Source organism: Triturus cristatus, chromosome 2_1 (assembly GCF_964204655.1).
Source record: "Triturus cristatus chromosome 2_1, aTriCri1.1, whole genome shotgun sequence".
NCBI lineage: Eukaryota > Metazoa > Chordata > Amphibia > Caudata > Salamandridae > Triturus > Triturus cristatus.
Window position 1 is genome coordinate 1,033,124,434 of NC_140581.1, and position 15,236 is coordinate 1,033,139,669.

Consider the following 15,236-nt stretch of genomic DNA (forward strand, 5'->3'; position numbering starts at 1 on the left):
CTTACGGGGAGGCATATAGCCCATCCCAACTACGTGTCAAATATCAGGACTCAGACTCTGAGGACTATGATATAGACCAAGGACAATATCTGCCGCAAACTAGGCAGAAACAGTCGCAGCAGGGCATGGTGGCTATGCCGTCTTTACTGATTGCTGATCTGCAATTCATGTTGCTGGATTATAGGAAAAGATTTCCATCTCAGGGGGCGCTAGAGGGCGCGCAAGCAGAATGGCCGCACTCATGTGAGGCTCCTGCAGCCTGGTACAGAAATCCTGCATTTATCCTTCCTAACTGACCGCCTTCCCGACTGCAACCATATGAGGATACTACTGCCCTTTCCCTGCAGCTTCGGTGCAAGTTTGTGTGCCGTGGGACCTGCCGTGACTGAGCTAGAGGCAGCGTGAGCTGGACCGCGCCCCGGGCTGCTGAGGGGCGGAGTGTGTGGCCGCACTTCGGATCTGCGCAAGGCCGGGGCGCACCACGAGTGCCGCGAAGACGGGGGACGCGACCTGTGCCTGGGCCCCCCCCCCCGGCGGGCGTGTGTGTGAGATCGGCCGCGGACCGGAGGGGCTTGGACTTCTCGGTGAGCGTTGCTGGCGTGGAGGAGGCCTGCCCCCCCCCCCTTCCCCCTCACCTCGCTGCATTGCATCAGCGGCCTGGGGGCGCGTTTGTATCACGCCGGGGGTGCGGTGCCTGGCTCCCCCTCCCCCGCCGGATTGTGGAGGCGAGATGGGTAGCTGGTGATCGATCGGCGCCCCCCCCCTGCCCTGCTGAGACTGACATCACTGCGCATACCTGCGTGGCCAGTGGACACCGCTGTGCAGGCCCCCCCCGGATCTTTCGAATGGTGAGCGCGGTGGGCCGCCGCGCTGAGGACTCCGATGTGTTGCGAGGAGGAGTGGAGGCTGCGACGTTTGCTGCGTGGAGTCTGGCGCGCGACTGGTGGAGGTCGTAGCTGAGGCGCAGAGGTGTTGACTGGACTGTGTGGGCCCTATCGACGGCTGAGAGTGGGGCCCTGAGTCGCACTTGGGCTCGTTTTATCCCTTTGCGGCCACTGCTGAGGCCATCCGGCTCCCTGGACCTGCCTCTGTTCCTTGGTTCCGCTGCTGCTACCGGGGGCTGGTGGCCACTGATCCGGAGGCCCAAGGCGCAACAGATTGGTGGCGAAACGCGAGTGGGGAGCCCACCTAACCGCCTGCTCGCTCGCCCGGCCCCCTCGAGTGCATTCCTAAACATTCGGATGTGTAGCAACGGCGGGGGAGTTCTGCATACGTGACCACTCTCCTGCTTCGGGCGGAGCTGATGTTGCTGGGTCTTGGTGGCAGGCACTCCCCGTGACGGCGGGGTTGGATGACTCACTCCCTGCAGGTCGTTGCCGTGGTGGACCAGCCCGGGCCCTCCGATATACAACTGACGGCTGCGACTAAGGTGTGACTGAGAGCTGGCCTGGTCCGGCCTGAGAGATCCGCAAACTTCGCCCCCCTCATAATTGACAGCGCCTCTTTACAGAAGGCCCATAATGGGTAAGCAGGACAGTAGGCAGCCGAAGCTCACATTTGAAGCCCCAGTGGCTAAGAAGGGACTGCGAGGCGCACAGGATGCGGGGGGCTCAAACAACCCCCCGGCGGCTGTCGCGGGCCCAAGCTCGCCGCCGTCTGACCTGCAGCAGCTGATGCAGGAGATGAGGCAATGCTTCGCTACTATAGTTGACAAGGAGGATCGCATTTCCTCGCGCATGGATGCTTTTGCGCAGAAGGTGGACGTCCATGAAGAATGTATCACTGAGGCTGAGAGGCGGCTCTCCGATAATGATTTTTTTTTTGAAAACAACTTTATTGGGATTTTCAAGTGGGTATATCATAGTACGCATTACATTGAGCATTTTAGTTATACAGAGAGCTCAGGATACAATTCAGGCATTGTGCACCATCTGTGCCAATTGTGGCGTTGTCTACGAAGCTTATCCAGAATGTCGTAATGCCCCTAAGGAGGCCACCAGTTTATCACAGTGCTGAGCATTACATTCCTAGCCTCCGACCTATTGTGCCCAAGGGGAGCGTTGTCCGCTCAACTGACCCATTACCCCACCTCCCACCCGGAACCCACCCTCCATACCCAACTATGCCACAAGGAAAACAATCTCAGTCTGGGGGGGACTCAGAGCCTATCCCGGGGGGGGGGGGGGGGGGGGGGGGGAGGAGGAAGGGGAAGGGCGGGCCAGCACAGGGGCTAATCCCCACCCCAGCCCCCGGTAGGGGAAGGGAAGAGGCCGGTCCACGCAGCCTGAAAGGGGGGAACCAGATGGGTCGGCAATATCCCCCTCCAATTGGTGGGGGGGGGGGCCCGCGGGGGGCCAGCCCCCACAAAAATCACCCCCCATCAGGAAACAGACACATCCACACGAAACATCACACATCCCAGGACCAGGAGTCAGACCCACACCCTCGGCCGCAACGACCCACAGGCTCTCTGATAATGATGACATCACTGTCTCGCATACTACGCAACTTTCGAGAATGGATAATGTCCTGAGAGTTATCGCTGCTACGAATGAGGAGTTGGAAGCTCGCAGCCGGCGGAATAATATCCGCGTGGTGGGTGTGCCGGAGTCCACCAACACTGGGCGCATGGAAGAATATGTGGAGAAGATACTCTTGGCCTCCATCGGATCAGAAGCGTTCTCTAAGCAATTCATCGTCGAGAGGGCGCATCGCTCGCTCGGGCCGCGTCCCAGGCCCGGAGCTCCGCCCAGGCCCATCATTGCTCGGCTTTTAAACTATAGAGATCGAGACGCTGCGCTGCGGGCCGCGCGCCAGAACCAGCAACTCTTCTGTGATGGTGTCAACTTGTCCGTTTATCCGGATTTCACACCTGTCGTCCAGGAGCAGCGGCGTAAATTTATTGATGTGAAGAAAAAACTTCGTGCCCTCCAAATGGACTACGCGTTGCTGTATCCTGCAAAGTTGAGAGTCACCCATCAGACAAAGCAACATTTTTTTACGAACCCGCAACAAGTGGACGATTTTTTGAAAACCCTGAGGAATGCACGGGCTGAGCAACGAGTCGAGGATGGTGCTGAGCATGAGGATGAACAGTGACTGCTTTCCTGTTGACTTCTGGGGCTTGCCGCTGCACTTGGGGGTGGTCCGGCTGGCGCTTTTCTGGAGATCCTCCACACGCGCCCATTTGAGAGTTGGCATCGAGGCTGCACAAGACTGCTCTGGTCGGATTTTGGTTGGCGGTTGGTAATGTATTCCAGGCACCACCCTCCCCCGTTCCCTTGACTATAATGGGGAGCTAGACGCAGAGGGTGGCTATGTGTGTCCCCTGGATGACCCCCGTAGGGTGTACCCCAATGGAAAAACTGACTACGTTGCTCCTGTTGAGCTGTTTGGTGGCAATCTTGGGAGGGGGGCAGGATGTGATTTCTGGCAAGTTGGGGCTGCTTCAGTGGGTTGGGGGGGGTAGGGGGGTTAGTGCCCGCTTTGATGTCTTACATTTCCACTCATTGTACTGCTGTCTTCTTTTCCTTATTCTATGGGATTGGTAATTTCACATCACCAGCTAGAATTGTAATTGCAAATGGTACTAGTTGCATGGTGGGGATATTTGAGGAGACGGGTGGGGAGATCTTATTCTTCGTTAATGCTGTTATGTTGTTGTGCGCAGCTGATGTCACAAGGTTGCTATTCACAGAGCTGACAAGGTATTATGCTCAGGGACTGCATAGCGGTCCGTTCGTGCGACATGCGGTACACCAAATTGCTGGCTGCGGGGTAGAGGTGGGGCAGATGACACGCGTGCCTTTTCTAGGGTACGAGTTTGTAGGTCCTTTGCCAGTGCGCCATGTTTCTTCTACTTACCAGCCTGCCTATGGGAGACACTGACCTGAACATACTTACATGGAACGTTAGAGGCCTTGGGGACCCGAGGAAACGGAGACAGATCCTCTCTTATTTAGACCGTCATGCAATACACATAGCGCTTTTACAGGAGACCCACTTTAAGGCGCAGGCTACTCAGGCCTTTGCCTGTAGATGGGCTAAGTACACTGCTTTCTCTTCCTACTTTTCATATTCTCGAGGTGTTGCAATACTGGTTAAAAAGGGGACCCCCTTCATTATGGCAGGCTTTAAGAGTGACACCCAGGGCAGGTACTGTCTGATGTGGGGTAGGCTGGGGCATTTGGCAGTTACCCTGGCTTGCTGTTATGGCCCCAACGTAGACAACCCGCACTTCTTCGCAGACCTCGGGGCAGCCATAATAGGCGCAGGCCCACAACACCTCATATGGGGGGGGAGACTTCAATACCACACTCAATCCGCAGTTGGACAGGTCCCACCCGGCCCCACATCACTACACCAAATCCCGCGGGGCGCTTTTAGAGATACTAGAGGAGCATAGTTTGATTGACACGTGGAGGCACCTCCACGCTACTGTGCGGGAAGGTACACACATCACGGCGCAGGCGAAATCGTGGGCACGGCTTGACTATGTTTTCTTGGCCCCACGCTTTCATGCGGCGCTCATTCGGGCAAGCCACCTCCCACGTACCTTCTCGGACCATTCGCCGGTACGGGTTACCTTGCGAGCTTCGGACCTTGGCCCTCCGCTGTCAGCCTGGCGTCTACAACCCATGATGCTGTTGGATGCCTCGTTTCAGGATGAGTTGCGGGAAGAATGTTTAGATTTTTTTCGGCGTAACAAGGACTCGGTGAAGGATGTTGCAACTTTTTGGGATGCATTTAAAGTGACTTTACAGGGCGTATGCATTGCCAAGGGGTCGGGCGTACTGAAGAGTATACTGGCGCGTCTACGCCTCCTGGAAACTGATTTGAAGACGCTCGAGACATCGTTGGCTGACCAGCCCGACGATGCCACGTTAGCGCGCATTCGCGACAAAGTCACAGAGTATACTGACGAAGCCGCTAGAGAGACGAAATTTAGAGGCAAACACTGGATCGCTCGCCGCTATGGCGAGGGCGAAAGGCCGGGTAAAGCCCTGGCAGCGACGATGAGGCTGACGCGGCCTACTAACACCATCGTGGAGCTCGTGGGGGGAGGACGGCACACTGTACAGAGACACCGCGCTGATTCTTAATGCGTTCGTTGCGCACTACCACAAGTTATATACGTCGGCTAGGGCTGGAGATCTCCACTTGCATGAATACCTAGAGGATGTGTCTCTTGGCTGGCTTGGTGCCGCGCAAAGTGAGTTTCTGAGCACCCCTTTCGAATTCGACGAGGTGCGGGAAGCCATTATGCACATGCGGTCTGGCAAGGCCGCTGGGTTGGATGGGATACCAATCGAATTTTATAAGACCTACATTGACTTTATGGCGCCAGTCTTGAGGGAGGTGTATGAAGATGCCCTGGAGGTGGGCCGTCTGCCTCCTTCGATGCGCATGGCCCTCATCACGTCCCTCCTTAAACCCGGAAAAGCGGCTACTAACTGTGATTCCTACCGGCCCCTCTCATTGCTCAATTGTGATGTGAAAATCCTTGCTAAGCTCATAGCTACTCGCATTAATCTACTACTCCCCAACTTGATATTACCCGACCAGGCTGGGTTTGTACCCGGTCGGGCGACCTCCCATAATCTGCGCACGTTCTTTTCCATCCTAAATTCGGTGCATGACGACCTGCCAATGGCCGCGGTCTTCCTTGATGCCACGAAGGCCTTTGATTCTCTGGAATGGGATTATGTGTTCCAAGTGCTGGAACGTATGGGGTTCCCAGGCATATTTATCTCATGGATCAAGTTACTATATATCGACCCTAAAGCCAAGGTACTGGTGAACGGCCGCTGTCTGCTGCGTTCCCCATCTCCAGGGGCACCAGACAGGGGTGCCCTCTGTCGCCGCTGCTGTTTGCTCTAGCCATGGAGCCCCTGGCTGCAAAATTGCGACAACACCATAGAGAAAAAGCGCTGCGATGTTTTCAGAGGCAGATATTAATATCTATGTACGCTGATATCACTCTCTATATACGCGATCCTGGGGATAATCTCAATCCGATTCTTAGGGAATTTATCCGATTCGGCAGGATTTCCGGGGTCCAGATCAACTGGAGCAAGTCTTGTTTGTTCCCCCTAACGTCCTCCACTGGGCGATTTGGGTTAGACTACCCCCTCGCCTGGTGTGAGGGTGACTTTAAATACTTGGGCATATACATAGAAAAAAACAGGGAGGAGCTCATGAGGGCTAATTATGGCACGGCGATGACTCGCATTACGGATTGCATTACGCGTTGGATTACCCTGCCCCTCTCCATGGCTCGCAGATCATCACTGATTAAAATGGTAATATTGCCGCAATTGCTGTATCTCTTCCTGAATATTCCCTTTCACCCGGGCGCCTTCTTTTTTCGGCAATTGCGTACAGAGCTCATTAGACTCGTTTGGGGCAGTAAGGCGCCCCGGCTTAGATGGGAGATCCTAATTAAGCCGTACAATCAGGGCGGTTTTGGCATCCCCGACTTTGACCTGTATTATTGTGCGGCCCAGGCACACTACGCCTATTTCTGGATAAGGCAACCTAGATACATGCCCCAACTTTCTGCTGAACACTGGCTGGCACACCCGATCCCTATAGAAGGCGCATTGTACATCCCGGTGTCGGGTAGAGATAAGACGCCCTCGACGGTGATCAGCACGGTGACTGCATGGAGTCAACTGACTGCCATGATGGGGCTGGACTTGTTGTATGCACCGCTCTTGCCCCTGACTTATCATCCTAGCATGCCCCTGCTGCAGGAAGTGGGTTTTTGGAAGCTATTTCAGACCATCCACGTTTTGACGTGGGGTGATTTGTACCATAATGGCACATTCCGGTCCATGGACCACCTGTATGAAGGCATACAGCCTTCTCCCCTTGACGTTTTTCTGTACCTCCGGCTTCGACCAGGGATAAGGGCGCTCGCACCCGGCTTTCCACAAGAACCCCCGCATATGGCACCGTTGCAACGCATCCTTCAGGATGAAGCCCCGGCCAAGCTAGTTTCTAAAATATACAGATCGGTATACAGATCGGTGCTCTCATTAACAACTGCGCCGCCGTTGGCTGCCAGGGTGAAATGGGAACAGGAGCTGCAGGCTCCGCTGACAGATAAGCAGTGGGAATTCTGCTTACTGCAGACTTAACGCATTTCCGCCAGTAGTAGATTTAGGATAATACATTATAAATATATCCACAGATTATATTATACCCCTGCACGACTGTCGCTATCAGCTTCGGGATAACGACCGATGTGATAGATGTCGGGCTCCTGGGGCAGATTTTCTGCATTTAGCGTGGGAGTGTGAGGCGGTACACCGCTTTTGGTGCCAAGTGTGCGAAGCGCTCTCTAAAATGATCAACACAGTGGTGGAACCCTCCCCTCTTCTTGCTCTGCTGGGATATGTGGAGCCCATACGGGCGGCACACCTCAAATTCATCGCGCTAGCCTTTTTGCTTGCTAAGAGAGGAGTTGCGTGTCGCTGGGGCAGGGGCAGGGGCAGGGCCCCGAAGTTCAAGGACTGGGTGCGGGACCTCGCCTACTGCCAGGAACAGATCAGTACATATTCTGAACTTTTGCCGACAACGTCCCGTCCCACGGATATCTGGGCTCCGTTACGGGGCTACCTCTCGGCTGAGGAGGCTGCTGCGGACGATGGAACGCCCGCGTAGTGTCCTTTTGCAGACGCCCCCGCATGCTCCTGAGGGTGGGCTGTCCGAGGCCACTGTCTTCTGGATATTGGGTAGGCGGTCACTGCGCATTGCGGGCCTCCAAGTGGATGAGATAAACATGGTATGGGTGTGTGGGTGACAGGCGGAAGGGGCCCTCTGGGTATGGTATAACCTCAGTTGACTCTATAGGTAACCAACTGATTGCTGTATTGCACTGGTTTATTTTCGATGTCCGCACTGACAATGTCTGCTTGGTCCTGTCTTTTCTTCTCCCTACTCCTGATGCATTAAGTATGATGGTAATGTGTACCCGTTGTCGCACCCTTTGATTGCAGCTGTATGTTTGTTCAAAAGTTCAAAAATAAAAGTAAAAAAAAAAAAAAAAAAAAAGATTTCCATCTCAATCCTCCGACCAACAGTCAGTGTAAGTGTCTCCACCTCCACCTCAATCTTATGCTCCTGTTGCTCCTCCGCTTCCACAAGCTCCGGTTCCGGATCCAATGGAACCTCAACAAAATGTAGTCACAGTTAATGACGACTTATCGGATGATGACCAGGGCACAATCTCAGTCCCAGATCCAGATAACGAATGGGATGCCTATATAATTCCGGATCCCGCTTCTCCATCTCTGGATTCTCCTCCAGCAGATATAGGGGGTTTCCACAATTTAATGAATAGAGCATCCAAACGTTTCGATCTTCCCATACCATCAGTACAATCGGAATGTTTTCTTTATGATTTTAAAGAGCCTTATAAAAAGTTTGTCCGTTTTATCTCAATTGTGGGCCATGTCTGGGATGAGGGGATAAAGGTAATGAAATCTCCAGCTACAGTCATGCCTGTTCTTCCTCGACTGGAGAAAAAGTACAAAGCTCCGGAGGATAGCCCTGCTTGTCTGGTTAGCCAACTGTATCCGGACTCTGTAATTTCTCAAGCGGCCCAAAGGAAGTCAAAGAATCTGTTGGTGCCCCTTACCTCACCACCGGATAAGGAGTGTAAGCGTCTTGATAATGTGGGTAAGAGGTTCTCTTCTATGTCCAACCTTCTGGTCAGGGCTGCTAATGCCTTGGCGATTCTGGAACGATATGATCGCCAGATGTGGTGCGACTTATCTCCGTATTTGGACCAGCTACCAGAGGGCTCGAAGGCTGAGGCTAAGAAAATCCTGGAGGAAGGAGAGCGTTCTTCTTCAGAAATTGATTGCGCAATGGACATTGCTACCACTGCTTTCCGCTCTTTGGCATGTGCGGCAGTCCTTAGACGGCAAGGCTGGCTTCGGGCCACCTGGTTTCACCCGGAAGTCCAAAATAAAATCCTAGATCTGCCGTTGGATGGTGAGATGACATAAAAAAGGACACGGAAACAGCGAAGTCCCTTGGGACTTTGCAATACCGCAAAGTACCTTTCCGTGCTGCGAGAGACAGAGGTTTTTCTTCATACAGAGGTGGATACCAGCAGCAGCGCTATTCCTCCTATTCGCTACACTCTCAGTCTTACAGGCCCCAGTATTCTGAAAGACAGGGCCAATCGTCGTCTTTCTCTCGTTAATCCTCTAGAGGACGACAAGGGCGCCAGGGGAGAGATTCCTCTAAGCGCCAATAACAGCTTCCCGGCTCTGTCTACTGTTCCTTCAGCCCTGTAACACCGGTGGGGGGCAGGATATCACAGTGCCTCCACAACTGGCATCTCATCACATCAAATCGGTGGGTCCTCAATATCATCTGATTTGGCCACACATGGAGTTTCAACACTGTCCACCCTCCAGAGCCCCTCGCATCACCGAATCCAAACATCTACACCTTCTACGTCTAGAAGCTCACCAACTACTTATCAAAGGAGCGATAGAGCCAGTACCTCTGTCTCAACGAGGCAAAGGATTCTATTCCCGGTTCTTCCTCATTCGCAAGACCGTAGAAAAATGGCGCACAATTTTAGACCTGAGGGAGCTCAATTACTATCTTATAAAACTCTTGTGTCGGATGGTATCCCTACAGGACATTTTGCGGCTTCTCAATCCAGGGGATTACATGGCCACTCTGGATCTCGAGGACGCATACTTCCATGTTCCCATCCACCTGGCCCACAGGAGGTTTTTACGCTTTACAGTAGCAAGACACTTTCAATTCAAGGTCCTGCCTTTCGGACTCAGATCCCCGCTGCGGATATTCACAAAGGTCTTGGCCCCAGTCGCAGTGTTTCTCAGAAAACAATCGCTAGAGGTTTTTCCTTATCTAGACGACTGGTTGGTGAAAGCACCTTCTTCTCAGGCAGCTTCAAAAGCAGTCGAAAGCTGCACTCAACTATTCAGTCATCTGGGATTTCAACTCCACAAGGACAAGTCAGTCCTCTGTCCTTCCAGGTCGGCCAAGTTCCTGGGGGCTTTTCTGTACACGGCTTGTTGCAAAGCTTTTCCATCGGAAGAAAGACAACAAAGACTGATCACCTCCGCCCGTCATTTGCAAACAAGACGGTCTCTGTCTGTTCACCTATACAAATCTCTTTTAGGATCAATCTCATCTTGCATTCCCTTAATTCCGCATTGCAGACTTCGTATGCGCCCGCTCCAAGAGCAATTGGATTTACTGTGGCGCCAAGCAGAAGGCTCTTTCGACGACAAAGTAATCATCACTCCTCTTATGAAAGAGGCAGCCAGATGGTGGATGGTCAAAGACAATATCTCAAAGGGTCTCACCTTCACAGTCACTCCAGCTCCGTTGATACTTACCACGGATGCCTCTCTGGAAGACTGGGGACCGGTCTTGCAAGACCTCCAACTGAGCGGCCGCTTGCGGCCCGAACAACGTCTTCTCCACATCAACCTACTGGAGCTCAAAGCGATTCGTCTAGCTTTACAGGCTTTCCTTCCGGGGATTCAGAAATCCACGTCCTGGTCCGTACAGACAACACGACGGCCATGCATTACGTGAACAAGCAGGGTGGAACAAGGTCTCCTCTGCTGTCCAAGGAAGCACAAGAGATTTGGGAGTGGAATATCCGTCACCAAATTTCACTTTTGGCAGAACATCTTCCGTGTGCCCTCAACAAGACAGCGAATACGCTAAGTCGTCTCAAATCTGTGAGCCACGAGTGGAAATTGGATCAGCTCACTCTGGAGAGAGTTTTCAATCTTTGGGGCAGACCCTCCATAGACTTGTTTGCCACTCCAGAGATCAGGAGATGCCAGTTCGACACAAGCAGGTAACACCATCAGGGATCATTGGGGAATGCGCTTTCGATGGCCTGGTCAGGCGCCTTTGTTTACACCTTTCCTCCAATTCTGCTAATCCCACGACTACTCAGGAAGCTCAAAGCAGAACCCTGCAGAATGATTCTAGTGGCACCGGCGTGTCCCCGCCAGTTTTGGTTTCCAGAGCTTCTCCTGCTCTCCCAGGATCATCCAATTCACCTGCGTCCAATTCCTTCTCTATTGACGATGTCCCAGGGCCAAGTGGTACATCCGGACCCGAGCTCTCTGCAGTTGACTACGTGGCTCCTGAGCACTGAGAATTTCAGGGCTTGAATATCCCTCAAGAATGTAGAGCGGTGCTAGCTCAGGCCCGCGCACCAAGTACGAATAAGACCCATCATTCAAAATGTAAACGTTTCTGCCTATGGTGCTGCCAACAGAACATTCATCCTTTTTCTTCTGCTCCTCATCAGATTTTGCAATACATTTTGTCTCTGGCCAAGTCCAGTCTCGCCCATTCTTCTATCAAGGTTCACCTGGTGGCGATCTCTAGGTTCAGACGAACATCTTCAGGCCCTTCTCTTTGGTCTGCGAGAATCGTGAAACAATTTTTAAAAGGACTTTTTAGGGTTTTCCCTCCAGTTAGACCTCCTCCACCCATGTGGCAGCTCAACTTGGTCCATGCTCAACTCATGAGGCCTCCGTTTGAGCCAATTCATAGGGCGGAGCTTACATTTCTTTCATAGAAGGTGGCCCTCCTCCTCGCTTTAACATCAGCCAGGAGGGTTGGTGTACTTCAGGCTCTCACTATTAAGGATCCGTTCTTGCAGTTCACAAAATACTCTTATCCTGAGGACAAATCCAAAATTCATCCCGAAGGTTCCTTCGGATTTTCATTTGAATGAACCAGTCATTTTAAAGTCTTTTTTTCCCTAGACTGACAACTCCAGCGGAGAGGACTCTTCATTCTCTGGATGTTCAAAGGTGTTTAAAATGTTCTATCCAACGCACCAAGGACTTCAGGATATCTACTCAGCTCTTTGTCGCCTTCAGTGCTCCTCGCAAAGGTTTTCCCCTTTCAGAACAAGGGGTTGCACGATGGATTGCCAGCGCGATCCACTATTGTCACCAAGCGGCTGGTAAGCCCCTAGAAGGGCGGGTCCGGGCGCACTCGACAAGATCAGTTTCATCTTCAGCTGCTCTGTTCGCTGGAGTACCGATCAAAGACATTTGCAGGGCAGCTACATGGAGCAGTGCCCATACCTTCAGACACATTACTGCTTGCAATCTTCCACGCGGAGCGATGCTGCAGTGGGACAGGCTGTTCTAAGGAATCTCTTTCAGTGAGCGGTGAGCTTTCCCTTCTAACCCTGCTTCTTGTAAATTGGTTCGCACATTTTGTATCTGATGATGTTTACTGACTGGTGTTTGGTAACTTTTATTTCTCATGCTGAAATACATGCAAGGTGATACAATGTAGTATTACACAAAATGTGCCTCCTTTTTTCCTAACTGCTAGCTATTCTGATACAAGCTATGGGAATCTATGAAAGTTCCAATACTGGAGTAAGAAAACAAGTTACTTACCTGTAACTTTGGTTCTCCAGTATTGGTGACGTTCATAGATTCCCATGCGCCCACCCTCCTCCCCTGGGAAAGCTCAGCCTTCAGCATATTCTGTTATATTGTTCCACAACGGCTACGAAAATCTGAGGCTCTGCGGTTCTCTCAGGAGGGTTCTATGGGGTGAGGCTAATCTGATTGGCTGTTGTATTATTTTGGTATCTTTTACAAAAAGAGGTGGATATGCTACAAAATGAGATGAGGCCTAAGCCTTTCTTTCTCTTTTGTACCTACTGCTATGGTATTTTTTATTTACTGAGGCTCCCATTCCGACAACGGGGAATGATACAAGCTATGGGAATCTATGAAAGTTACCAATACTGGAGAGTATACTGCTTGAACCTGGAGCCATTTTTCCTGCCCGAACTGCCAGGCCATGTCCTCCCTGAAATGGATCACCAGCAACTCGACCAATTTTGCTTTGATTAGGGCTGATCAGTAAGGTATAACTTGGTTCCATTGGCACAGTGAGTACGGGACCCATGTCTGGGCATTCTGTTGCACTTAGGCCATCAACTGCAACAACAATTAACTGAAAGATGGAATACTTGAATGAATCTCAGCTACTGGCAATCGCTCACGCCGCATCCCAGCTCATCGTCTTTCTCCCTCAATGCCACTTCAGTTTGGACCCAGCTAGATGCAAATCAGTTTCGACTTTACTCCAATTGGAACAGTCCAGCACAAACTGCCAGATAAGATAATTTTTCATTGAAAATTAAACAACCGGTTCGAAGGCAGAGTACAGCCTGGTTATATTGATGGATTGTTTTCAATTAGGCCGGAAAATGTGAGCAAGGAGGAGTGTTGTATCTGAAGCCCTCAAAGCCATTTTCTTTTATGACTACGTCCTTCAGGTTTTGACTCAACTGTAACTGAAAGTATGTCATAAACGGCAAATACATGGTATTTATAACTATGCTATGCCTCCAGAGACACCTGAAGTTGGAGGGCTATAATGCCTGCTCATCAATTAAGTCAAAAACATTGATTCAAAGCGAAACATTTATTTTGGCACATTGGTATAAAATCGATATTTCTCAATCAGAACTGGAAAAACAGAAAAATCAAATGCCATCCATGGGCAAGATGGGTTTTTTAAATGTTGAGAATATTTCAGAGGATCATTTAAGAAACATCACTGAGATCTTGATCTCTCAACATGGTTTCCGCTGAAAGATCAGAGGTACAGAAAACCCTTCCAGAAAAAATAATTCAAAAGAACAAAGAGCCTAAGACCTTTTCTGTAGTGAGAGCTACTTCTGATCGGTGAAAATCGGTGTGAGCAATTGAAGGACAAGTAACTTGCTCATTGTTACCAGCCACCCCCTCGTCCATCTTCATTGACTTTAAACCATATGTCCACGGAGCACGAAACTATGGTTTGAACAAAATACTGTGGCTAGGCGTTCTACGATAGTGCTGCCATGTGTGTTAGTGAGTGCATTGTCTGTGGGGATGTAAGAAAATGTGCGTGAATATACGTGTGGAACAGGACATACCTTTTGCCATATGTGGCACCGCTACATGTACAACACAAACATACAACCATATTCTTTGTGGAGAAATTTAAAGTGCAGACAAATGTTCTGCAGAAATGTTCATAATAAGAAAAAGTTTCCTGCATTTTCAATTTCTCCCATTAAAAAAATAAATGGCTGTATTTTTCAGTTATAAATATGGCAGTGTGTCTATCAGCCACTGGAAGCAACATGCCTGCTGTGTATAAATGCGACACTTTGAAATGGGAGAAAATTCAAGTGAAGAGTTAACTTTGTTTATATACATGACATAAAACCTATCATTTTAATTTTCTCCCATGTTAAAAGGGTCTTTACAACAGCAGCCATATTGCTACCAGTGACCTGTAGACATGGTTCCATATTTATAACAGGCAAATATATATAAATGTGAGGAATTTAAAGTGAAGAAACAAATTGCATAAAACATTAGGACTTAATTGGCTTAATTTAATGTAGAGCTAAACATTAAGACAATGTTTCATAGAACATTTTTCTTCATTTTAACTTTCTCCCATTTAAAAGAAAATTAAAATTTTTCAATTATAAATAGGGCAGTGTGCTACCAGCCACTGGTAGCAAGATGCCTGCTGTTTGTAAATGTGACTCTTTGAAAAGGAAGAACATTAAAATGAAGTTACATTAATCATCAAGTTAACTCATTTAATTTTTTTCTCTTTTAAAGTATTCAGAAATATCATATTGTTCTTGTGTTTCAATATTGAGTTGAAAACCATTTTTATTTAAGAGTCAAATAACTCAGTGCTTTAGTTCTGAACCTCGGTGATCCACATGGGTCATACATCTGAGTGGAGCACTACTCATTATCTGGTTCTGCTGTCTGCAGCCTGATGATAATGTGAAATGAACATAGCCTTTCCTTAACTTTAAAAGGAAAACAACATTTATTGCAGTTCTTAGTTTAAAATGAAAGCTGGGAGCTACTCTTAACGTTTCTGCGAGCAACTTGTAGCTTGCGATCAACTGGTTGGAGACACCTACCCTAAGAACTCAGTGACTCCGTCAAAAGATAGTTAAAAGACCTCAAAAGACAAAATAAGGAAGCTTACTGAATATAATTAGAAGAATTAGCATGAAAGAGAGACACTATAAATAAAAGTCCTCGATACCAAGACAACTTTCCTTTACTGAGTTACTGAGAAGGAGGTTTCACGCCAGATAGGGAGATATAAATTGAGATCAGCAAGGAAGGAGGAAGTGCGACGACTAGTCAACG

At 50.0% G+C, this 15,236-nt stretch overlaps 1 protein-coding gene across 4 annotated transcripts in view; it reads left to right on the forward strand.

The window, feature by feature from the left end:
* The window catches only part of USO1 (USO1 vesicle transport factor), a 448,004-nt gene that overhangs the window by 345,428 nt on the left and 87,340 nt on the right, over nt 1-15,236 (forward strand). The gene's annotated exons all lie outside the window — the stretch shown is intronic.